Below are 27614 nucleotides of genomic sequence, written 5' to 3' on the forward strand. Positions count from 1 at the left end.
AAACATTTCTTGATTAGGTAGTAATAACAATAATTATTATTGCTCCCCAAATAGAAAAGATAACTCTGTTAGCGCACAAATACTAATTTTACTATATTGACTCTTACCGCTGCCGTTAATAACAATAGTAAATACAACACCGCCACACATCGCATTTTTCTTTGGACGATCTTTTGATAAATATCATTGTAGAACATTTTGATTAAAACTACCAGCGGTTTATACAGTGACATATTAACCGGGTTATAACGTTTTAATATAATGAAAGGTACTTAAGCATATCAAGATATTTATTCTTCATCGAGTGTTAGTGTTAGTACGCTTAAACAATTTCTTTTAGAGTAAAATATTTTGAAAGTTGTGGTGGGATTATATTTTTGTGTATTAGTGGCATAAGCAAAGAAAGGATGGAATATCAATGATTTCAACTAAGTCTCAGTACTAGGTGAGTTTTAATTTATTATCTATATATATACTTATTATTTATAAAAACAAAGCTAATATGACTGAAATAGTTGGCAGTACTGTGTTAGAGGCTTTTAGGATTAATTAACTAAGCTCTAAGGAAAACGGTAGTTTATATCGAAATTAAATTTTGGGAGCATATGTAGGTTAATTAAAAGAATTTTGTAAAATCATATAGAGTTCTACAGGGTGTCCCCAAAAAAAATTACACATCAAAGTTGGGTTTTTTGTAATGGAACACCCTATATATTAATTGATTTTTGGATTCTATGAAAAAAATAAGGGTGAGTTTCATTAAACAAGCATATGCCTAAAATGTAAGGATTTCGACATATTTCACATTATTATTATATTATTTTGTGAAAATGAAGAATAAAATTTAAATTTGAATCACAGCCAGCTAAATTATAATTTACCCTGTATATCCTGATATTTAATTACAATAACCACTGTATGTTAAACCAAATTAAAATTTGACCCGAAAAGTTATACAGGGTGAGGCAAAATTAATATTGATCATTGGTCACTTTTAAAAGCAAGTTACCACTTTGTTTTAAATGGAACACCCGTATGTTATTGCGGTATTCAATGGAGAATTCATATATCTTTAAAACACTCTTAAGGTTACCCACCAATCAGACAAATATTTACCTAGATATTTTCAGTTTTATGATTTTGCATTAGACCTTTATTATTTGATAAAATCTAGGTGACTGTGTTAACAAAAATTAAAGGATTTAAAGTAAAATACTCAACGGGAACAAAAAAATGCACGTTTAAAACATATTTTAATTATTTCAGAATTAAAACTAGATATAAAAGTATAATTATGTGACAAAAATTAGTTAGATGAAATGAAATGCTCAAAATGCTTCCTTTCCTGTTTACTGTATAAAATTATATTCTCTTTTTAAAAGATCTTTTCATGACAAAAATCATATGTGCAATTCTACTTCGAAAAGCAGCCACAATCATTTCTCTCATGTTATCAACAATAGGTGGTTAGGTTAGGAAAATGAAAAGGAATCTAGGAAAGCTTTTGTTTGAGGGGTAGGCAACCTTAATAGTATTTTGAAGAGACATGAATTCTCCATTGAATATCGGAACATTTAAAATAAAAGAGTAACTTGCTTAAAAGTGCCCAATGTTTTAGAATCCGAAAATCGATTAATATATAGGGTATTCCATTACAAAAAGACAGGGGAAAAAAAAGGAAAAAAACTTTATTTGGATCGGCAGATGTTGCCATGAATAAAGAAATAAACTAACTTCTATCGAATCTTGTAGTCTCTTAATTAGCTAAGTATAAAGATATACCTGCTACAAACTGTGCAAAAATCTATTGGAAGATTTGGAACATTTTTAGAAACTTTATTATTGACTTTTCTGAAGATAGTCCAGTAAATGAAGGTTGAAGATCCCTCAATTTTCTCTCCAAGTCATAACGGCTCCGGAGATAGATTTCATAAGCATATCATTGATTGATAGAACAAATTGTTTAATAACTAGGCTAAAATTTAATATTTTTTGATGATTTAATGTAGAATCAACAGCTATCACATTTTGGAACATTTTGTTTGAATTTTGTCATATTTTATGATAATAAAAAACCGGACAAACATTCCTTGGTCCAAAAATTTTCAGATTTTTACAAACTTATTCATATCTTCATTAATAATAGCTTATTTGTCAAAATTTTTTTGTGCGCGTGCCAGATATCACAAGCATTGTCATAAGCAATTTTAGAAACCATGTTCCATAGCCCCTAGATCATCAAATTAATTTAGTCCATTATATCCCGGAAAATGGACAAGAACAGTATACTCTGAAAGAGTTGCAAGTTATTGCAGGTTGTGATTGCAAGTTATTGCAGGTGTGTTATCATTCATTTCGAATTCCTCCATTGATGCTTGTTACTTATAAAATTCTTTTGTTTACGACACTTTCCGGAAATCCCAAAAAAGCGGAAAAAGCCAATCAGGAAAAGTTGTTTTTTTTTATTAAAACGTGATTAAACAAATATTTCAAACTTTCTTACTTGCTTAAAGAGACTTTAAGAAGAACTGTTAAAAAAGTCTTGACAAATAAGCTATTATTACTGAAAATATGAATGAGTTTATAAAAATCTCGGAAAATTTTTATTATAACAATTTTAATTAAAAACGTAATTGCTAACCCCGCCCGCCTAAAAAAAACGTCCCTACATATTTCAACCATCAAGCTTTAAGAAAAACGTCTCTAACAAAGACGCTGACTTAATCAGAAAATCAGCTTTTATGAAAAAAATATTTTCTACCTTTTTCCTAATGCCAACATTAATATATTAGTTTGGGATAATCCACACATTGGTTTGGAACTTGTCTAGAACAAGAAATACCCCTGGATAAAAAACCTACCAGACGTATTCTATCACTTCGTTACAAAAATGCTCCTGCAGGACGCGTGGGCTGCGAGATTGCCGACATAAAGGATTCAGTTAGCTTGGGGCTTCGGAGATGTTTCGATGATTGATGGACACTTGACATTTCGCACTCGGCAGCGTGGAACATTGCTTCTCGATTTTCCATTTACGAGAATTTGCTGAAAGAGAAAGCACACTACTTTATTCCAAGATAAATTTAATTTTTCCAAGCTCGTTAATATCTAATAAAAAATTGCTCAAGTGCGAGTCGGACTCGCGCACGAAGGGTTCCGTACCATTCATTTTATCTATACAACATTAAACACTATATTATTATAGCTGAAATTTTGAATGCGCGTATAAGTAATTTAAAAAAAAATGAAGAAACACATTACTAAAAATTGTATTAATCAATAATAAATATGTAAAAAGTAAAAATAAATATGTAAAAATATGCAAAAATAAAAAAAAAACGATTAATAAAAAGTCCCCTTGACTAGGATTCGAACCTGCTTTACTACGGCTCCAACGTCATAGCAGCGTAAAGTCCTAACGCTTTAACCACGCGGCCACCGATATCCTGTTTTTTTTTGTTGTTCTGTTAGTGTTACAACTATTTATTAAAACCAAGCTTGTATCGTTACTTTTTAACGTTTTTTAAATTTCAAAATAGAGTCTTAATCAGTGTCGATACAACATCACGACAATAATCACCCAAAGCCACCTCGTGATATTAAAAAATAACAGCATGATTAAATTTACAAGTAATAAAATCTAGAAAACATCAAGTGGTTTTCAAAATAAAAGCGAAAAATCATTTTTTTTTTAAATTTCAAAGTACAAAATGTAGGTTATTTTTGACTTATTTGAAAAATGGTAAAGAGAAAATATGTTTCTTTTATAGAGATCTACCAGCCCTGAAAATATTTGCACTTATTTAAGACTCATCCTGTAATTGTCGACCCTTGATAATTTCAAAGTTACAATAATTTAATCTGAAGATTAAAATAGGTAAAAATGATGATTAACAATTTTAGTAAATTGATACATATGCAGGAATTAAGGTAAAGCTAATCAAAATGTTTTAAAATAAATAAATAAATCACATTTAAGGCGGGTTCTCACTTGTCAGTTTCGCTGACGCAGTCTGACTGATTCAGTGATACTGAACAAACAATGAACGTCAGAACACATTTTCATGTTAAATGATCAGTACATTCGTACTTTCAGTTAAAGTGAAAACCAGTTCTACTTTTTTTCATTTTGACTGATCATTATCGAATAATGAATAGAAACTGAAGCGTGAGAACTACATTTTGTGATTTGTGCAGTTTACAAGTTAAGTTAATTAATTCTTTAATATAGTTTCACTAGCACCCCGTTTATTTCTTCGCAATATCCAGGATCCTGACCACCTACGACGTTTTTTTCTTTTCTGATTCACCAGAATATATCTGTAATTCATTTGTTAAAACAAACTTCGCGAACACCTGGTTTCAATTTTTGTTTTAACCATTTTCATGTCTATACAGAAATCACCACATTAGAATGTTTGGACCAACTGAATACTGAATGTAGCAAAACATGAAACGTGTGAATACAATCGTTGTTTTTTATTTTTCATTGATAATGAATCAGTCAGACTGCGTCAGCGAAACTGACAAGTGAGAACCCGCCTTTACTTAAAAATAAATAATCATTTTTCAATAAAGGCGGGTTCTCACTTGTCAGTTTCGCTGACGCAGTCTGACTGATTCATTATCAATGAAAAATAAAAAACAACGATTGTATTCACACGTTTCATGTTTTGCTACATTCAGTATTCAGTTGGTCCAAACATTCTAATGTGGTGATTTCGTATAGACATGAAAATGGTTAAAACAAAATTGAAACCAGGTGTTCGCGAAGTTTGTTTACAATTAGCAAATGAATTACAGAATATTCTGGTGAATCAGAAAAGAAAAAAAAAACGTCGTAGGTGGTCAGGTCCTGGATATTGCGAAGAAATAAACGGGGTGCTAGTGAAACTATATTAAAAGAATTAATTAACTTAACTTGTAAACTGCACAAATCACGAAAATGTAGTTCTCACGCTTCAGTTTCTATTCATTATTCGATAATGATCAGTCAAAATGAAAAAAAGTAGAACTGGTTTTCACTTTAACTGAAAGTACGAATGTACTGATCATTTAACATGAAAATGTGTTCTGACGTTCATTGTTTGTTCAGTATCACTGAATCAGTCAGACTGCGTCAGCGAAACTGACAAGTGAGAACCCGCCTTAACATTCATTTCTTCAGTGATAAAAAATGCAAGAACAGATTATTATCTTAAATAAAGTTATCCTTGCATTTTCTATTGATTAAAATTTCAATTTTGATGAACACTTTAACATTTACCCACTCCTTTCAACAAACTTTTCTAACAAAGGACTATTTTAATCTTTATCTTATCTATTTAAAGAAAGTTTTTCACTTCGGGTCTCGTAATCTCAATAATAGCGAAAAGCGTTGGATAGTTTCCGAAAAGCTAAACTATCTTTTGTTTCGACTTGATGCAAACTTGTAAAAGGAAAGAGGTGTAAAGATGTGCAAATTTAATAAGTAGGTCACTTTACATCTGATTTCGGTTTTACTTAGACTACGCATAGTTCTTTTAATGGATGAAAAGCTTTTTAAAATTAAACGTTTCTTTTGCCTGTTTTATTTAGAACTTCAATTCCATGATTAGGTTAAGTTTGGGAGCTCAATATTTAATATTAGATGGTATTCGTGTTTTTAGAGTGTTTTTATTGATTAGTTACAAAATTGTTTGTTTAAATACCGTTAACTCATTGTTCTTATACAGTTTCTACTAAAGAATGTAGAATGAGTAAGAGAGGAGGGGGGTTAATCACTGCGACCTTAAAGATCTATTGTGCCTAGAGGTGTGTAGTTCGTAAACGAACTAGTTCCAATGAACTATTCCGACCCTGGAATGAAAGGAACTAGTTCCTGGTTTCTCAAAGGACTAGTTCCTCAGGACCTATTCCCGGATCGAGACTATCCGATATAGAATAATATGCGACGGCGACGGATCAACTAGCGCGCGTAGCCCGATGGTAGGCAGGAGTGGGGAGTGCCAGACGTACCTTATCGGATCCGGACCTAGAGGAACTAAACTAAATAAAAGACTAGTTTACGTAAGAAGTGTCTAGCCCTAGCAGTCAACTTTTAAGCTTGACCAATCAGGTTGGTTAGCATGGTTATTTGAAGTATGTTAATTCATTTGTATTTGTCAAAAACTCTAACGTGATTGGTCGGGCTTAATAGTTGCTTGCTAGGGCTAGACACAAGTGTTTACGTACGAACGGATCGGGCCAGCGCGATCGATGCTAGGCAGGAGTGGGGAGTGCCAGCCTTCTGCCGTATGTTATCGGATCCGGATCTAAAGGAACTAGAGGAACTAAATAAAAGACTAGTTTACGTATGGATCAGCCAGCGCGATTGATGCTAGGCAGACGTGGGGAGTGCGAGCCGTATGTTATCGGGTCCGGACATAGAGGAACTATTAAAAGACTAGTTCACGGGAATCTATTCAGTCGGCAGATACGAGATATAATACAAGGCGACGACGATGGATTCGGCCTTGTCTTTTGCCGCAGCCGGCACGCGGCGCAGCGCAGTTACCACAGAAAATTGTCGTGGATACTGTTTTTGATTTTTAGTTTGTTTTTTAAATATTTTATGGGAATGTTTCACTTTAGGTCCCTAGCACAGGGGATGTCAATGTTAGTGAGGAACTATTATGAACTAAAGACCTAGTTCAAGAAATTATTCCTCTGGAGGAACTAGAACTAAGGAACTAGAATTCCCACCTCTAATTGTACCCCCCTTCCTTGAGTCATCACACAATCTATAACCCATCATACCCCTGTTGTAGAGGGGATAGGGTATTTCCCATCCTCCTCTGCCTACGGTTCTTCCTCCGAGGGTACACACCCTTCCACGGTTGGAGTTTGGCCCTCCGTGCCGCCTGTCACAGTCACATAGTTCTTTGTGTTAAATCACTTTTAGCTCTTTTCAAAATTCCCGATGTCGCTGATGTTGGCTTCTGCTGCTTCCTCTAGTCTGTCCAAAAAACCTTGCCCTAAAGTTTTAAAGCGTCGGTATTCCAGTGCCGGACAGTGGCACAGCAGGTGCTCTATGGTTTCTTCTTCCTCTCCGCATTCTCTGCAGTTTCCAGTGACGACACCTACTATAATTATGCGTACTAGCTTCTTGTTGTGCTCTAGTAGTTGTTTTGTCTTTTTGCTATCTACTACTGGCCATAGTCTTTGGGCTGTAGCGCACAGTCCTCACGGTGTTAGCCAGACTGCTATCTCTTGCTGCTTGGACTTGATGGTAGTTCCTATAGCTTCCTTCAGTGTGTTGATCGTCACAAGTGGTGGGTTATCTGCCACGACCTCTCCCCTGGCACCCTCTTTGGCGAGTCTGTCTGCTTCTTGATTGCCCACCACATTGCTGTGGCCTGGAACCCAGCACAGAGTAGCCCCGCTTTGACGAAGCCAGGACAGGTTCGGCATTCCTTCACAGTTTCGATTTCACTGATTGCATGGTGATGCTTTTAAAGCGCAATTTTCTCTCGTAAACAACTAGTCGCTTCTTTTATGGCGTAAACCTCTACTTGTAGAGCATTATACCCATCCGATAGACTTAAAGGTCGTCGGATGTCTAGTTTCTCTAAGAAGATTCTTATACCTGTGCCTCCTGAAGTGGCGGAAGCATCTGTGTAGACTTTAGCGTTCATTACTCGGTTGCTAGCAGCTACAATATTACTGCTATTTAGTAGTGGGAACTATCGAAACATTCTATAGTTGCAATTCATTCGAATAATTCGATAGCTAGTAAAAAAACATTCGTTGAAAACTATTCGAATAAAAATTATCGAATAGATGCGTCATCTGCCTTGAAATATTGTATTCTAGTAATTCGGAGGCAAAAACCATTCATTTATAAAATTCATTCATTTATGAAATTCATTTATTCGTCAGGATCGATTATAATAAAATATTAACTGGATTTTAGTTGTCGCCCGGCGACGTAGGTTTCTTTCCGAGAAACCCGACAGGCGGTCGGTGGCATTGCTATGAAAGAAGCCGGCATCTTTGATTTTTTGCGGAGTCATATAAAGATAAGGACATATTATTTTTTTTTATTGAGGTGCTAGTATTTACACAGAAAATATATTATGAAGGGCTCTGTTGCCATATATTGCTATTAGTTGACATTAGCAAAGAATATTATTGTTTGGCTTTAGTTAGTTAGTATGTCTATATATATATATATATATATATATATATATATATATATATATATATATATATATATATATATATATATATATATATATATATATATATATATATATATATATATATATATTGCATTTCTTTATTAATATTCTGTTGTTACACTGCAATAATAGTTGTTATTTTGGATGTAGGAAAATTATTTTTAATGTTTTTAAGCAAAGACTGGTTTAATAAAAATAATAATAACAGTAATAATTTGTTATACCTATTAACAACACAATTTAAAATAATTTAATATAAACATTATTTTACGTAGTAGCAAAAATTTAATTTTCTCACCCCATAGTTTGAGTTCGATAACCCCCCATTTACTTAACCACATTACTTAAATATGATTATTAAGTTCAACTAATTCATATTATTAAAACATCTAAAATACAAATATGTATTTTTAAAATTAATTCTAAGTTCATCTCATCTCTCTTAAAAATTGCTACTTCTCAAAATCACCCATTAAAAAATAGACCATATAGATATACCATATAAAATAAAATAATTGAAAGATCGGGCTACGGAAAATCACACAAATTTTCGGAAAAATTTTGACACCTGCACACGCACACAATCGTCAATTAAAAAAAACTACTATTTTAGTATTTTAAATATTTTATAGCACAGTATTTATAAGGTGAAATTATAAAAATTTGGAAGAACTAATAATGCACTGACGCACACAAAAATCAAACGAATACTAAATTTCATTTATCAAAAGCATTCGATAGTCGTGGCTCAACGATACCATTTAGTCGCACGGCGAGGTTGTCACATATGCTTTAGTATACAAATGAATGAATGATTTTATTCGAATAAAACCATTCGATAGTTGAAATCATTCATTCAGTAACCATTCGATAGTTTAATTCATTCGATAGTTCACATCGCTACTGCTATTACACAGACCAAATTCTTAAAGAAAATTTTAAATTTGAGTAAAGAGAACATTTCTCAAAACTTACGACCGAGAAAAATCAAAAATTTTCCTTCATTTAAGTAAGAACAATCTTCGGACTGTCACGGAGTTTCTAACAGGACACTGTTGGCGTCTAGGGCTTGACCTAGCCAAAATTACCATCGACTATCATTCCCAGCCGTGATGACGCCGTTTTTTTTTCGATCATATTGTACATTATCCTATATATTTTATTTGCGAGAAAATAACTAACGTCTAGCAGCCCAAGATCTTGCTCTATAAAATATTCAACTGATTGACTTTGATGTAAGATTTAAGTGCTTATTATATTACAATATAAGTTGCTTCAAATGTTTTTGTAAAGTTGCTAGCTATTTGTCTCGGTATTCTTCAATATCAAGACTCTTTGTAAGTAGCCTGGCGTTACTTTAATATCGATATAAAACCCTGTGACCGGAAGGTTTAAATTTTACTACGATAAAATAGTCGGGCAATATATTTTCCTATGTACGAAACGATAATACTAAAATCTTCAATATTTGACTAGATCGATAATAAATTTTATATCGCACAAAGCTGAATCTAACGCAATTTCATTGTTCCGCTTGTCTGAAAAATTGTCAAACGGCACCTAATATACTATCTCTTTTAGCATTAAAATATAGAGCGAAAATTAAGTTTCTTTTCCTTTATGTTTATTAGAGCCTTTATCATATAATTTTAACTTGGTTAGAATTTTTGTTAGCTATATTCGTTTTTGTATGAGACTTGGTTATAAATTAGCTAAATACATACAGGGTGGCGCCTCTAATACGCCGCGGAGGCTCCAAGGAGAACGACAGTTTGTATTGAAATTAAATTTTGTGAGCATATGTAGATTAATTCAGAGCATTTTTTAAAAATATATAGAGTTCTACAGGGTGTCCCCAAAAAAAGTTACATTTCAAAGTTGTGTTTTTTTGTAATGGAACACCCTATATATTAATTGTAAATAATAAAATGTAAGGTTCTTTGACATATTTAACATTTTCTCGAAATAAAAACAATTTTTAAATTACAATAAAAGCTACTTAAATTGGAATTTACCCGGTATAACCTAATATGTAGTTAAATTAACTATTGTACTTTAAATCAAATTAAAACTTGATCTAAAAAGTTATACAGGGTGAGACAAAATTAATATTGAACATTAGTCACCTTTAAAAGTATGTTAACACCCAGTATATTATTCCGATATTCAATGGAGAATTCATGTCTCTTCAAAATACTATTAGGGTTGCCTACTCCTCAAACAAAGATTTTCCTAGATATTTATTTACGTGATTTGATCTGAGTAGATCTTTATTATTTGATAAAATATAGGTGGCTGTGATATGGTCTGACGTTACTTCAACATAGCTGTCTAATTAGTCCAACTTTAACAACTAGTTATCATTTTGTGTCAGTTAAAACACAAAAAAAAATCTCAGAAATTTGCCGAAAATGCAAACTTATCCTGCATCAGAGAGAAGTGATATGATTCTATTAGTTGGTAAATGCAGTGTGCATTCATCAATTAATAGAATACTTAAATGCTCCTGATTTTATCTAGTCTGGGTTTTTTATGGGGATATCTTAAAGACAGTGTTTACAAAACTCGACCAACTATTGTCGACAACATGAGAGAAATTATTGTAGCTGTTTTTCGAGGTAGAACTCCACATATGCCTTTAAAAACGAAAAGATCCTTTTGAAAAGACAATCATTTTATGCAGTTAATAGGAAAGGAAGCATTTTGAACATTTGATTTCTTATAGCTTTTTTGTCACATAATTATAGGTTTATATCTAGTCTTAATTAATTAATAATTAAAATATGTTTTAAACCTGTATCTTTTTATTACTGTTAAGTGTTTTACTCTACAATCTTTATTTTTTGTTAAATTAACAAAAGGTGAATCACAGCCGTCTAAATTTTTTCAAATAATAAAGATCTACTGACGCAAAATCATAAAAATGAAAATATCTAGGAAAATTCTTGTCTGAGGGGTAAGCGACCTTAATAATATTTTGAAGATATATAAATTCTCCATTGAACACCGGAAAAATATACTGTGTATTCCATTTAAAATAAAGGAGTAACTTGCTTTTAAAAGTGACTAATGTTCCATATTAATTTTGTCTCACCCTGTATAACTTTTCGGGTCAAATTTCGATTTTGTTTAACATACAATGGGTACTGTAATTAAATATCAGGCTATACAAGGTCAACTAAAATTTAGGCAGCTGTTTAAAAATTTAAGATTTACTCTTCATTTTCACAAAATGTGAAATATATGTCAAAATCCTTAGATTTTAGGTATATGCTTCTTTAATAAAACTCACCTTTATTTTTTTCCTAGAATCCGAAAATCAATTAATATATAGGGTGTTCCATTAGAAAAAACACAACTTTGATGTGTAACTTTTTTTGGAGACACCCTGTATAATTTTATATATTTTTATAAAATGCTTTCAGTTAACCTACATATGCTGCCAAAATTTCACTTCGATATCCGTTCTCCTTGGAGCTTCCGCGGCGTATGAAAGACGCCGCGCCACCCTTTACATTCATTCAATTAGGTTGTGTAGTATGGCTAAAATCGACATTAATTTTTATTAATTTCGACATTATGTTACTCTGTGATAGACAATAAAACAAATCTAGCCAAAAATTACTGTTAAATCTGCTGTTAATTTTGGATTAGATTGTTTTCTTCTTTTGTCGTTGCATCACGTTTAGTTATTATTAATCTAAATTATACTTATTAATTAGACCCTAAAGATGTGATCTACAAAGGCAAGAAAACATATTAAAAGGACCTCTTTAGGATGACGTCTACTTAATGCCGGCCAGTAAAAGCTTAAATTCCTAAAAGAGACATATCTTTCTCCAAATCAGGTCAACTTTTCAAAGCACGAAATGTTAGTCGCTTTAATGGGCGGCATAAGGAAGTGAGACAAATATAAAACGTCATGTTTTGTGTTGTTTTGCTATTGTTAGACTCCTCGGTGCTAAAGTATTTGCGTGTCTTGCCAGGAAAACCTTTATTCCAATGTGGAAATATCTGGACAGAGGAAGTTAACAAATGGTGTGGCATCATTCATGCTCTTGTGGCGCACAATCTGGGTTAATTTTGTTTATAGCTTTGATCGAAAATATTTTTGAAATAAAATAATGTTGAACAAAATATTTAATACCATTTTTTTAATATTCTCACATACAGGGGTATTAACCACATAGAATAAATTCAGTACAGGGTGAATCAAAGGTAAGGTTGTTGTATCTCTTTATTAAAAAAAATGGATTTTTTTTATTTTTTAGTTAAAAAACATAATTACTTAATATTATGGCAACATAGGTAGTATACTCTGTTTTTTTTTCTCAGGTAAGATTTCGACAGATGATGACAGAAAAAAAGCAGATGACGTCCATAGCAATCCATTTATTTAACCAAAAAAAGCAAAATAAAAAACACTAAATCACCAGAATACACTTTTACTTTTACACTGGTCGCGCGTTTCGCTAACAATGTTAGCATCATCAGCAGATGATTATAAACTAAAATACAATCTACAGGTTGAGCGTTTATATACTCGCTCAGTGGGCACCGAGTGGGCGTGGCAAGATCTAGCCAACCGAGTCAGAGCCCACCGAGCGTAACAGTTAAATTTCCGCCACTAGAGTAGCAGGAACAAAGAACTTGAAGGAATTGGACTTCTTTTCAAGTGTTTTGGTGTATTGTAGTGATTTAGTATTTTTTATCTTGCTGTGTAACACCAAAGGTTCCAACCCTCAACTGTAATAACTAAAAAAAGTTTCCAATATTTTTTAAGTTAACTATGGATGGGTTTATATATAAATCTGTCATGCGTCATCTCTTGTTGTTTTTAAGCAGTTTTATTGTTTTAGTTCAAAAATGACAGATTATATTTCAATATTATTGGTTTGACGGAAAGATGTACGACAAATGAATGCCGATGCGTGTGAACTCGTCTTAAGATTTTTGAGAGTTGTCAAACTCTTGCCAATTTATAGATTATAATTTTGTGACAAATTATATCAAATAGAAATGATAAATATTATGCATTTTGCAATTTGGGCTGTGTTATTACGTGTGTTTCGTGTTTTTTGAAATTAAGTGGAGGAAAACTCGCGGGAAAATTAAGTGTTGACCCAAACCATAGTTTACAGTATATATTCGGTGCCCAGAGACCGCCAGAGACAGTATGCCAGAGATTATGGCCAGAGAGATTTAGAATTTAGAATTTAGAATGAGTGGGAGGGGGGTTTTTCACTTCGACCTTACAGATCCATTGTGTCCCCCTTTCTTGAATCATAACTCATCATACAGTCCCAGGGCTTTGACAAAAGCCAGTATCTGGGACGGTTTTATAGAGGGTAGTTCTCCATCTCCAATATCAGTCGTACCAAAATTCATGGCACGAATGGTTGTTCTACAAGGTCTCGGCGCACTCAGTGATGAGGTGTACTGGTGTTTCACCATCTTCCCCACAGAATCTGCATTCGCCGTTTCTTCTTAGTTTCAATCTACTGAGGTGTTCATTGAGGAGACAGTGTCCTGTTAAAAACCCCGTGACAATCCGAAGATTGTTCTTACTCAGACCCAGGAAGATCTGTGATTTTTCTTGATCATATGCCCTCAGAAACTTCTTCGAGTGTCTTAGACCATTGCAAGATTTCCATTCCAGGTTGCGGATGGAATCTTCCAAGTTCTTGAGTTCCGCCTTGAGTTGGTTACCACTTGGAAAGCAGAACGGTTCTGGTCCAGTTAGTGGAGTGTTCGCTCCTTTCCTAGCTAGATTATTTGCTTTTTCATTGCCTACTATCCCTTGGTGAGCAGGCACCCAGTGTAGGAGGACTTTGTTTTCTTTGCCTAATTTATTCAGCTTCTCTATGCATTCTTTGACCAATTTCGAATTGATTTATACTGAGTTGATCGCCTTTAACGCTGCTTGACTATCAGACAAGATGGCTATTTCTTGTTTCCGATAGTTCCTATCTAAGATAAGTTGTACGCATCTCTCGATAGCGTAGATTTCTGCCTGTTGGATACTAGGGTAAGTGCCCATTGGTTCGGAGTAATTAGCTCTCGGCCCAAACACTCCGATCCCTGTTCCCGTATTGGTTTTGGAAGCATCAGTATACCAAGTTATGGTATGGTCTTTTAACTGCTGGGCAAGCGTTTCGCTCTTCCAATCCTTCTTATTGCTCAATACTACATTGACATGTTTGTCAAAGTTGTACGTTCTTGGCATATCGTCCACTGGGAGTTGCAGGAGTGGTATTTCCTTTTTGAGGGTGTTCCAAGCCCCTGATCTGACAATTCTCCCAGTACTAATTCCATTAGTGACCATTCTAATCATTGTCGCATTGGCATATCTACCAATGACAATGTGCAGTGGTGTTAGATCTAGAATGACCTCCATTGCTGCTGTTGGACAGGTTCTCATGGCTCCTGTGATGCAAACACATGCTAGTCTCTGGACTTTGCATAGGTTTAGCCTTGCCGTCCGTTGCTAGTTTTGTGTACCAGGCAACTGCTCCATAAGTAATCATGGGTCTTACTATCATGGTATACATCCAGCGCAAAATGTTAGGGGAGCAGCCCCATCTATTTCCGGCCAGTCTTCTGCATATCATGAGAGCCTTTATGGCTTTGCTGGTAGTGTTCTTAATATGCCTGTTCCACAGGAGTTTACTGTCCAGGGTTATTCCCAGGTATTTAACTTCCTGTGTTGGCAGTATTTCCTTTCCATCTAGTTGGATTCTTTTCAAGTTTTTCAGACTTCGCCTTCTGGTGAATGGCACTATCGCGGTTTTGTCTGAGTTGATACTCAGCCCGACAGTCCTACACCATCTCTCAGTGATACGGAGTCCTCTTTGGATAATATCACACAAGGTGCCTTCATGTTTCCCCCGAGCGATCATGACTATGTCATCTGCATACCCAATGCAGTGTATTCCCGCTAGAGTTAATTCATCTAGTAGTTCATCCACCACCAAGCTCCACAGCAAAGGGGAGGTTACTCCACCTTGTGGAGTTCCTTGCGTTGTTTTAACAGCTACAGTTTTGGTGCCCATCTGAGCCTCTGCTGTTCGTGTTGACAGCATTTCCCAAAACCAGCGAATAATAGTTCTGTTCACCCCTCTTGTTTCTAGAGATCGCCTGACCACCTTATGTGGTATATTGTCAAACGCCCCCGCAATATCCAAGAAGGCACAAATTGCTGTTTCTTTGCTATCCAGACTTGTCTGTATTAGCTCCGTTAATTGGTACAGAGCAGTTTCTGTGGATCTGCCCGTTCTATATGCATGCTGACTATCATGCAGTGGTTTAACCTTTAGATGATTTTCTCCAATATGGTTGTCAACTACTTTCTCCAGCGTTTTTAGTATGAACGATGTGAGACAAATAGGCCTAAATGACTTGGGATTTGTCCAGTCAGTTTTGCCTATTTTGGGTATGAAGATTACTTTTGCTCTTCTCCATGTGGTTGGTATATATCCCATCGCTAGACTGCTTCTTGTAATGCTTAGTAGATGGTGAGTAGCTATTTGCTGACCCTCCTTTAGAAGGGCAGGAAAGATCCCATCCACTCCTGCTGCTTTATAGGGCTGAAAGGTGTCGATCGCCCATTTCAGCTTTTGTTCTGTTATTACTAGCTTGGCCACTTGGCCAGAGAGATGTATTAGCCACAAATAAAGTTTGTATACTATCTTGTATATGACACCAAAAACTGTAAAAGAGTGTCTGTAAAATAGCAGCACACGATAGGTAAATAATAATCATATTTGAATAATTATATTGATAAATGTAACAATAAATGCAGGAAGTTGCTTGAGCTTTAAAGCCGGAAATCTTTTTTATATCTTTTTGGTATGTGGTGTTTTTTTTAAATAAGCCCTTGCTTGTTTATTGCTTTTAATAAAATAACTAGATTAGATTTTCTTAATTTTATACAGTTTTTTTACAATATTTTGAGGTAATCACTTGTCACTCAAATTTTAAATATATTAATTTTCTGCTATGCGTTCCAATTATGCCAACTTAAATCTTTGTAAAATAAAATAAACTAATTTGAAAATAAAATGACAGACACATCTATCACTGTCAAGGATCTTGTCGTTGGACAGACTATAGATTACATTTACAAGAGAGAAAACCCAGAAAACATCCAGTGGTTCTCAAAATTTAAGCAAAAATCATTTTTTTTGGAAATTTTCAAAGTAAAATAATTCGGTTATTTTGGACTCATTTGAAAAACGGTAAAGAGAAAATATGTTTCTTTTATCGAGAACTACGAGCCCTGACAATATTTGCACTTATTTAAGACTCACCCTGTAAACACATATTATATTGAGATACCCAATATGGAATAAAAAATTCTTTCTATGCTCTAGTTAAAAACCAGTCTGTCACAATACTATATATAAAAATGATTAAAACCCTTATTTAAAATTCAAAATTCCAAATTTGTGCTAAATATTTGAACTTGAACATTTAACGATAATTTTCGCACCCAATCATCTCACTTTGCAATAATACTCAAAGGTAAATATCAAATTTATTAATAATATACAAAAAGATACGTATTCCGTAAATTGGACATACAAATAGTATACTTTGTCAGTAACATAAATTATTTATGAAGTATTTTTTGTCATTGATCTCTTTATTCTATGTAAATAATTATCTGTTTTTTAAACGGAAATAAGCTCGTTGATATTTGCAGAACTAATAAAAAATATCTTATCTCTGATATATGAGTACCTACAAACAGCAGCAATAAAGGTAGTTAGAAGACCGGTATGATCAAAAAATATATGACAAGCGTGTTGAAAAACATTTTATTTTCTCTTAAAATTATATACTCTATGAATAGCTGAAGCTCTAGAGAAGCTGAACAAATTAGGCAAAGGAAAAGTCCTCCTACTCTGGGCGCTCGCTCACCAAGGGATAGAAGGCAATGAAAAAGCAAACAATCTAGCTAGAAAAGGAGCGAACACTTCACTAACTGGCCGAGAACTGTTCCCATTTCCAAGTCAAAAACGGAACTCGGTAACCTGGAATGGGAATCCTCCATAGGTCTAAAGGTGGCTACACACACTACTGCAAGCTTGACAAGCATGCATGAACAATCTTTTTGTACAAGCCATGCATAATTTACCTTCGCCGCTACACGGTACATGCATGCTTGAACAAGCTTATGCCGCGAAAAAGAAGAAGGAAATCCGAAGAAAAAGAGGAAGGATGTCGGAAGTAAGGTCGGCCTTGTGGTCGAAATGATTGCGCCGCATTCTAGTAGACGCAAGGTCGCCGGTTCGATTTCGGCCTCGGACATGGGTGTTAAATGTGTGTGTGAGTCTGTATTTGTCCAATTTTAAACGCTAATTAAAATATTAAGAAATAACCTGGCTGAATGTCGTAATAGACAAGTGGCCAAAAATAGAAAAAAAAAAAGAAGGATGTCCGCGAAAAAGAAGAAGAAATACTGTCATTTATCTTTTTAATAACGGTATCCTTATCGGCTTGGCTGTCAATTAATCTATACTTATTAAGTAAAATTTTGTATGCTGCATCCTTCTTCACCCTATCATGATATTCTAGTGATTTATTAGCCAAAGACACGGCTGATTTTCGTATGCGCGAATAAAATCTTCCAATAATCCTCGATTGCTCCTTTTCAGATCGCTAGACATGATGGCGACGCGACGTACAGGTCATTTACGATCACAGACTGAACTAATTGTTTGTACAAGCTGAATACATGCGGCACACACGCACCGTTTCGCTTGCGCAAGCATGGCTTATCCAAGCTTGCATGATTCAAATTCAATCAATCATCAAGCCGCTTGCACATTAAAATGCTTGCGCAAATTTTCCCTACAGACGCTACAGTTTGCTTGTACAAAAAGATTGTTTATGCATGCTTGTCAAACATGCAGTAGTGTGTTTAGCCACATTAAGACACTCGAAAAAATTACTCAGAATTTACGACCGAGAAAAATCAAATATTTTCCTTCATTTAAGTAAGAACAATCTTCGGATTTTCACGGGGTTTCAAAAAAAACAGGACACTATCTCCATAACGAACACCTCAGTAGATTGCAGCTGAGAAACAACGGCGAATGCAGATTCTGTAGGAAAAATGGGAAACACTAGAACACCGCAGCACTGAGTGCGCTGAGACCAACCGTTCGTGTTTATAAACTTTGGCACGGCTGATGTCGGAGATGGAGAGGTGGCCTCTGTAGAGCCCTGTCTTTGTCAAAGCCCTGAGACCGTATGACAAGTTATAACTCAAGAAAGGGGAACACACAATAGATCTGTAAAGTCGCGGTAATTAAACTCCCTCTTAAACACTCTACATTCTACTCTACGAATAGCAAAACAAATCCGCAGTACCCATTAAATAATTATGAACATACAATAACTTTGTTATAATATGTTTACTTACGGCCAATACTCACTCACGAGTATTTGACACTCATCAGAAGATGGTTACGCAAGGCGTTTTCTTTCATGAGCTTTTTTGTGACTAAAAAGCCCGATACGTAATGGTATTTCTCTTCCGCATTCTGTACATCCAAAAATCTTATTATTTCTTGCCTCTTTACTTTTTCGTTATTGCTTTTAACAGAGTTTACAATTCTTCTCTATTGTGTTCTATTGTGCTCTACTTCCTCCCACTGGTTCTGCTCTCTGAATTCTGCTCTGTTCTAATATATTGATCAGAATCAAGGACTAATTTAACCTAGCCATGACGTTTTACAAATGATGGTTCAGAAGAGAACTGGATCAAGTCCTAGAAGATAATTATGGAGAAAATGAGAGTTAAAATTTTGTTAGTTATACATATAACGTTACTTAATTAAATTAAAACAAGCTGGAGAAAAAATCTTGAATACAATGCTTTATTATATTTTAAATTGTATAACTGCAAACTAAAGTAACTCAAAATACAACTTTGGTCATTTTTAAGAATGCCTGTTTATAATTTTTTGGACTTGAACCATTTTATATTTGAAAATATTTGAAATTTTAGATATAAATTGGTTCATCGGTATATTCTTCTTCTTAATTAAGAGATTTGTTGAACTCACATTGTCTATTAATAGTGTCTTCTCCGATATTTATAAAAATGATGATATACTAAGGGCTGGCAAAGGTTAGTCTTGGGTCGATATTTCCGTATGCAAGAAGAGTACAATAGCGTTTATAATGTACTGAACAAAGAGAGGACAGTAAACACGTTGCCAAACGTATGAAATAAACCGAGAAACTGTGCACATCGCTAAGGGACGTGGAAGGGGATATAGCAGATTTGTCGCAGTTGACCGGTCGACCCAATCAATACCTCTGTCAGTACTTAAAGTTCTAGGGAAAGGTGTACGTCAAGCGTTCAGCTTCACGACTTAATTATGTGTCTATTTATTAACGAGTCGTTGTAATTTTCCCTATAGCTCGAATTTTTTTAAGTGCAAGCTAGAAACACTTGCATTTTTGGTAAAAATAAGTGGAATTGAGTGGGTGTTCGATAGTGGTCGCGCTATTAGAACTCTGAATTCAAAAATCGATATCTCAAAATCTATTAGAAATAATAGATTGTAGTTTTTTCAAGAACTTTGTTAATATTTCTGCTGTATTTTCTTTGTAGACAGTATGTGAAAATCTTTATCAATAAAAAAATTAAACGATTGCTGAAAATTGCTATGCTCTAAAAGTAAAAGGATGGATTGTTTACAATTTTTGAATGGAAAAAACAACCTTATCGAATTTTTCTTATGTAAACATTATAAAATATCCGATCTTGAAAATAAAAAAGTTTCAATATCTAAAGTGGTTCTTGAGTTATGGCATGTAGGCCTGTTATGTGTTAAAAAGTTGAGTTTTTAAATTATCGCGATTACTGACGTTTTCTCTTTAAAAAAAATGACACCCTAACGATATCCTTATAATTCCATTTCAGATGCTTAATTTAAAATCTTTTAAAAATGCAACAGCAACAGCACAACTCCGACTTAATAAGATCCCTATGCGATTTACTTCCACACATGTAAATGCCGACCCAAAAGTAACAGTTGCCAGCACGGTATAGGCGGGATAAAGGGAAGTAGATCTTTTATGTGTTGCCTTTTAGAGTGCGTTAAGTTACGTCAATTTGAAATGATAATATTTTTCTTCCTGGTGCAATTTTATTCAGATCAACATGTCAGATATCTAAGTATTTGTAAGAAAAACAGCCTAACTTATTGTAGTAATAATTTGTTGAAAATTATGATAAATCAAACTATACTTTCAGAATCGATAGAATCAGACCTTTCAGATGGCTGATAATCTGATTCACTTGGTGCAAATAGTCCAGACTTTGTTTCATTGTCATCCATTTTATAAAAAAAATTAGCTCTAAACTTTAGCACGTGTTTTAAAATCGAGCACAGACTTGATGCAGGTCACTTCTGAAAGAAATCAACAGAATATTCAGAAACCAAACAGAAACAGGCTCTAGCTACTTAATGCGTGAAATATGACTTGATTCATTTCTCTACAGGAAAAAACAATATTTTATAAACGTACAAAGAAGATTATCTTAAAATAGTAGGGAATTGGACTTGATCCATTTTAATTCTGACCACTCCAAATATCGTAACAACTCCAATTTTTGAAAATCGCAATAAAGTTTTGATGAAAATCTTTGAGTTCTATGGGCACTTTGAGCCAGTTAGCCAGTTTTAGCTAGTATTGTACCAACCAAACCACGAAAGTTTCAAATGTTCAAACTGGATTGTCGAAACATGGACCAGATTATAAAGGCAGCTTTGGTGCTTAATTAAATTGTGTAATGTAAAAGCTGTTAGAGAGGAGCGAAATGTTGGCTGACGGATGGGAATATAGACAGCGGAAGGCGTCAAGGAAATGAGTGATTTAACATTATTAATTTTCGCGGTCTGCTAAAATGGAGAAGCCAGACAGATATTAGGATAAGGTTTCGGCTTTAACTCGGTTTTCTATAATTTTAACAAAATTGCACAACACAATATTAGATTTTGGCAACATCAAACTTTGTTATTATAGTTTCTTAAATTATACAAGAATAAATTTCAATATTTTATATAAAGACAAATACTTTTTGTAGCAAATAACTGTTTTTTTTAAAATTTAGTTTCTGTACTATAACATACCCAGGGTCCAAGGTCCTAGATACCCAGAGACAGCCATCGTAAAATTATAAATGAATGTCAGTAAATTATTAAATGTCAATCCAGTACTTTGGTAATAAAGATTCTTTAACATTTTAATTATCTTTAATTTATGTACAGGATGGGCCAAATTCGACGGTTTTAAAGGGAAACGCCTTTTTTATAGGAGATAGGCGAAAACTATTATTGGTGTCTAGCTCAATTTTTATCAAAAACATGATGGTGAAAACCGCACATCGATATTTATTACCGTTCATGAGTTATCGGGTGTTTTTCACATACCGTGCTGGCAACTGTTACTTTTGGGTCGGCATTTACATGTGTGGAAGTAAATCGCATAGGGATCTTATTAAGTCGGTAATTTAAGCAATCGTGTAATTTTACAAAGAAAATACAGCAGAAATATTAACAAAGTTCTTGAAAAAACTACAATCAAAACTAGTAAAAAAAATTAAACAATCTATTATTTCTAATAGATTTCGAGATATCGATTTTTGAATTCAGAGTTCTAATAGCGCGACCACTATCGAACACCCACTCAATTCCACTTATTTTTACCAAAAATGCAAGTGTTTCTAGCTTGCACTTCATACGTTTGGCAACGTGTTTACTGTCCTCTCTTTAGAGGTACTTAGCGGTTATGCGAGGGTATATTTCACCCTCACTGAGTTAATAAATTCCGCGAGAAATGTTCAAAAACGGTCCCGTCTGTTCAGAACGGAAGACAGTCGACATGTTAAACACCTGTAGCAAAATCTCATGGATTGGTTTGTTATTAATTTTTATTGTTATTAGATATATAGTTTAAATGTGTTAATGTTGTTAAATATAATTAAAATTGTTACAATTTTTTTTTTCGTTTTTATTGCTGCTCACAGCTAGAATTCGTTTGCATTACAGCCTAGCCGGCGCCGTTCAAAGCCAACTTATTCAAAGTGGGCGAATTTTTAAAAACTCTATATCTCAAAGAGGAATCAAGCAAAATATCAAATATGCTATATTTTTGTAAGGTAATTTAAATTCTTTTCAATAAATTAAAAATATACAGGGGGTCCCATATAAAAAATCAAATTTTCTGTTGAGAATTTTTAAATTATTAATTTAAAAGAAAATTATACTTAAATCGTTAAATTCTACGAAATGTTTTTACAAAAATACAAAATTTTCCATAGCAAAAAATTTACAGCGATTTGTTAAAAATGCACATTTTTGAAAAACACACCGTAATTCTGAAACGGTAACAGATATCGGTGTGCGGTTTTCACTATAATGTTTTTTACCTGTCATACACCGATATTAGTTTTCTTAGTATTCGTCTATCTTCTATAGAAAAGGGTGTTTTCCTTTAAAAACGTTAAATTTGACCCACCCTGTACAACCTAATTAAATTACTTTTTAATACAAAGTAAAACCAATGGAATTAAGCTCAATAAAACTATTATTTACTACTAAGTAACGTAATTGAGTAGCACGATCAAACGACTGTCGTGAAACGTGTAGACATTTTATTTGAAACTGCCATTTTATCCCCTCATTACATTACAGAACTAATTTCATTTTAGAGCACGTCACTGAAATAGTGCGTCTCCATCTAAAAATATCTTTTACCTCTAAAGACAGACTCCTCCATTCGATTTAGTTACATATGGATTTCCAGTACAAACCCTACTTTATATTCCCCTAAGGGACACCTTCTGAAATGCCAACATATATTGTGCGAAATTTACATGACCAGATATACAGTGTCACATATAAAGTCAGAAACAAATGGATATTTCTCTAGCTGCATTGTTTGTTTTTTTGTTTTTCTTATATTCTGTTTCAGCATCATAAATAATCTTTATAAAAACCATCTTCTATTTTTTTATTAATCTGGAAAGTTTTTCTTTGCAGATTAGGTTTCTTCTTAGAGCTCGAACTCACTGACGACCAGGTCGCAACGACCTGGCCGTCCGCTGGTCGGATGTATTGCGTATAGCTGCGGCCAGATGAATGACCAGTTTCAACAGAGTTGTCAGATCTAACGATTTTTTACATTTTGCCAATTAGAAAATATTGTTTCAGAAAGAATTAAGTTTCAGAAATGTTAAAATATCCGAGTTAACTAAAAATATAAAAAAATTAAAAAAAATATTAAATGTTCTCATATTAAATAATGCATTTAAAATATTCTTGGATTTTTCGTTATAAATACTGTTGTGGTAAATGGAGTAAGTAAAATCTCCAACCCCGACTACACGATAACGTCGTTATTTCCATGTTTTTCAAATCCGCTATTCCATCAGTCGTTTCATAACAGAATATTCTACATTCTAGGTCTATGTAATTTAATATGTGTAGAGTGAGACATGTAACTCGTGAGATTTTCAGCGTTATATCAATAAAGGACAAAAACAGTATTGTTCCTAAAGGTGCGTCTAGACTTGAGCATTTTAGCCCGAACGAACCGGGTGCGCACGAACAAGCAGAACAAATAGGCCGAACTAAAGGTGCGCGGGCGACCGACAAAAAGGGAGATATTCTGGTTCTTTTTTCTACTGATATGGACTTCCACTGATGGCTCTTATCGACTTTAGGAGTAAACATATTAGGGCCATCGTAAAAAAGGTCGTCAGATACTGGCTCTAAATATAAGCAGGCAGAAGGTTTAGCTTCAGTTATTTCAATCTTTACAATATAAATTCCTCTTTTTTGTTGTTACTGAGAATCTACAACAGTAAATATTTCTATTTTTATGAATGTTTAAGTTACTTTTACTCTTAATTTATTTTTTAAATAATGTACCTAGTAGAAATATAGTCTAATGGACCCTGTTTGAAAAACGTTAAATTAAATATAATATTTAAAATACAGTTGTCCTCTTTGTACATGACTACAATACAACTAAAAAAACTAATTTAATAAAAAAAAACAAGTGCTTGTAGAAAAACTTTAAATATGATTTTTTTTATTTCTTTAAATAGAGTAGGTATGTCATACAAAAATGTTTTGAGTTTTTACTAGAATCGACCCTTGATAAAAAAGGGACTAGATTTAAGTTTCCCTTTGATCCAGTCTGTACACTATTTCTTTGCACGATTTTTTTTTGATTTTCTGCACGTGCGCGAAAACTATATCATCCACTCTATCTTCTAGAAAATAAAATATAAGCGTTGAATTTGAGGGATTTCATCTGAAAAATTATTAATTTAGTAGAAAACCGGCAACAAGCGGCAGAAAATAATAATATTTTAGTGCAGTCTACTGGTCGCAACGACCAACGGACGGCCAAGACGTCAGTGTGCGCTGTATCATTTGATTTAATGGTTTTAGAGTTAGCAGCATCCTGCCCGGTGCGACCTGGTCGTCAGTGTGTTCGAGCTCTTAGATTCTCTGTACAAAGCGTAAACGACCTCTTGTATGTGATAATTCTCACTTGTGAGTGTTTTGCAGTGTCAGTATGACAAACACTGCAAAATGTTAAACAATTTTTTTTTCAAATGATTCTTTTTACAGTAAAATCTTTTTATTATTGACATCTTGAAAAAAATGCATTTTTTATAAAAAAAATTTGCTTATTCAAAAATAGTTAATCCCGTTTATACATTTCCAAACTTCCATACCTTTTTAGAGAAAATTAAAAAAAAACATGAAAATATGGTTGAATTTTTGAAGTCCTAAAAATTAAAAGGCTATGGTAATATCATTTCGTTTTCATTCTTTGATAGATGGTTATTCATAGAAATTTATTTAACATCATATTTTTTCGCTGTTTTATGGTAAAGAAACACAAAATTAATTAAGTTCAATGCTATGGAACAACAGTAGAAAATATGATGTTAATCAAAATTAATAATTACAAAGTTTTGTTAATTTTTTTCTAAAACTGTATGGAAATTTAGAAAATACAAAGGAGTTTAGCCATTTTAGAACAAGGAATTTTTTATAAAGAATGCATTTTTCTGAAAATGTCAATAATATTTTTTTTTCCTCTTGTAAAGACAACCCGGAGACATACTGTATACTAAAAAAATACTTCATCGTACATAAAAATACAAAATAAGTTCTTCATCTTTGTTAAAGCTTATTTTGATGGAAACCAAAATGTTTTTGAATTTTGATTTAGACAACTACCTAGATCTAAATTTAAACTAACCATCATTTACAACTAAATTGCAATATCTGCATACAAATTAAACGTAGTTCAATCAAAAATAATGAACTAAACTAAAAACCTACGTTTACCAGTAAAACTGATAAGTTTAATTTGGACGAAATACCAGTCAAAAAATCTAATTTGCTTTTATGGAGGTCTAATACCATATAGAGCTAACTAGAATACACATTGGTTTAAGTATACCTACATTGCATGGATTTATCCACGATTCCTAATGCAATCTATGATTGCGATCTAAAACGTTTTTTTTTTAAGTCTAAGATTACTATTTTTTTACATGCCCTGCATGTCCCATTTATCTGGTTTTGTATAATTTCTATATTATTTTTCTATACAAGGTGTCCCAGAAATAAGTGCAAGTATTTTAACTGGTAGTATGATTCAACCCCAGAAACACGCATAAGAGGTTTTTTCGCGAAATTTTTTTTTTGAAAAAACATATTTTTTTGAAAAAAAAAATTGATTTTTTCAGTTCTTAGTTAAAAAACATAATTTCTTAATAATATGGCAACATAGGTAGTAGATTAAATTTATAAGGAAGAAAATCCAGAGAAGATATAGTGGTTCCCAAAATTTGAGAAAAAATATTTTTTTAGAAATTTCTCCGTTATTTTGGACTTTGGACTTATTTGAAAAACGATAAAGAGAAAATATGTTTCTTTTATCGAGATCTACAACCCCTTAAAATGCTTGCACTTATTTCTGGAACACCATGTATATTTATATTTCTATTACATTATTAAGTTTGCGAAAGTATAGAAACAAATAAGTATTTGAAAAATTGGTTTCCGTTAGATCAACGCAGTAATGCTTACAAAAATATATTTTTATTTTGTAGATTTTATTTCTATTGACATAAAACCCAGAAGTCTCTTCAAGAATAGTGTTTTGTTCAACAAAAATATAGGTAGATTAATTTATTGGACTTCGTTTTAAAAGTTGAACTCTAACGCAATTTTTCTTTTAATTTACTTAAAAACAGTAGCAAATTATTGTTTAAGAATAATTAAAAAACAAATAACTAAACCATTTTATAAATTTTAATACTATGTAATTTATATTTCTTCTCATAACTTTCTTTTAAATTAATTTTGCATAACTCCGAAAGACATGATTGTCATTTCTTTTTTGACTCCCTCAGTTTTTATCTACCTCTTTAATCCTTTAAGATAATTTTAATACTATTTTCAGTATTTTCAAAAATTTTCTATTTATAAAAATAATTATAATCATGTTTCTTTTACCATAAACTTATAAGCATTGAGCATCTTGATATCAAATTAATTAAAGTAATATAGAAACACAACGCAAAAAAACATTATTATTTAATTTTTCTAAAATTTAACTTTCTTTAAAATCCTACAGAAACCAATTACTTATTGACTGTTTACTCGTAAACAAACCAACAAATAAAGTTTAAGTCCAATATGTTATTTTTCTTGAAAAGAATTCTGGATTTTTCACCTTCTAAATACAACAAATTAATGAACATTATAGATTCTAGCTGTTTTCTTGAATATGTTTAGATATTTTTTCTTTTTTCTTTATGTTTTCTATACCTCTTGAAACGTTAAGCATTTTTTCGATGTCAATTTTCTTCCAGGAAAAAAAACAGAATTCTTTTCAAGAAATTAACCCACCAGAAAGGTATGTATATGTTATTTTTCCTTGGGTTATATCTCTCTCAGTTGTCAAAAACAAATAAAAATATATATCATAGATAGGCAGCATTGCGTTGTATTATTTTAACACTAAAATTCAAACTATTTTAGTTATATAAAAAAGACCATTTGGGTTTAGAGTCCTTGGAAAAAATAAGTGTTTTTTTTTTCAAAAAATTAAAGTCCCCAAAAGTAAATAAATTAAAAATTAAAAAAAAAAATTAAAGGATTTAGGTCAATCTGAATGTAAATTAGAAAATGTATATATTTATCTACAACCGTTTAGTTATAACGTTTTTACATCACTATTTTTTTAGTATTTAAGTTACGTTATGAGATTCAAAACACAACTAGTGGTGTTATGAATCTATAATACAACTAGCTTTTATAATCATAAAAAACAACTACAAACATCTAAATATAT

The 27614-nt window shown here is 33.0% G+C and overlaps 1 protein-coding gene across 1 annotated transcript in view; it reads left to right on the forward strand.

Moving 5' to 3' along the window:
• Window positions 1–204: 204 nt before the first annotated feature.
• LOC115881162 (neuropeptide CCHamide-1 receptor-like) overlaps window positions 205–27614 on the forward strand; it is a 129238-nt gene continuing 101828 nt past the window's right edge. Inside the window, exon 1 of the mRNA XM_030898540.1 lies at window positions 205–445. The gene's annotated coding sequence lies outside the window, so the exon portion shown is untranslated. The remainder of the gene's footprint in view (window positions 446–27614) is intronic.

The sequence above is a fragment of the Sitophilus oryzae genome, unplaced genomic scaffold (genome assembly GCF_002938485.1).
Source record: "Sitophilus oryzae breed Bouriz unplaced genomic scaffold, Soryzae_2.0 scaffold_169_pilon_pilon, whole genome shotgun sequence".
Lineage (NCBI taxonomy): Eukaryota > Metazoa > Arthropoda > Insecta > Coleoptera > Curculionidae > Sitophilus > Sitophilus oryzae.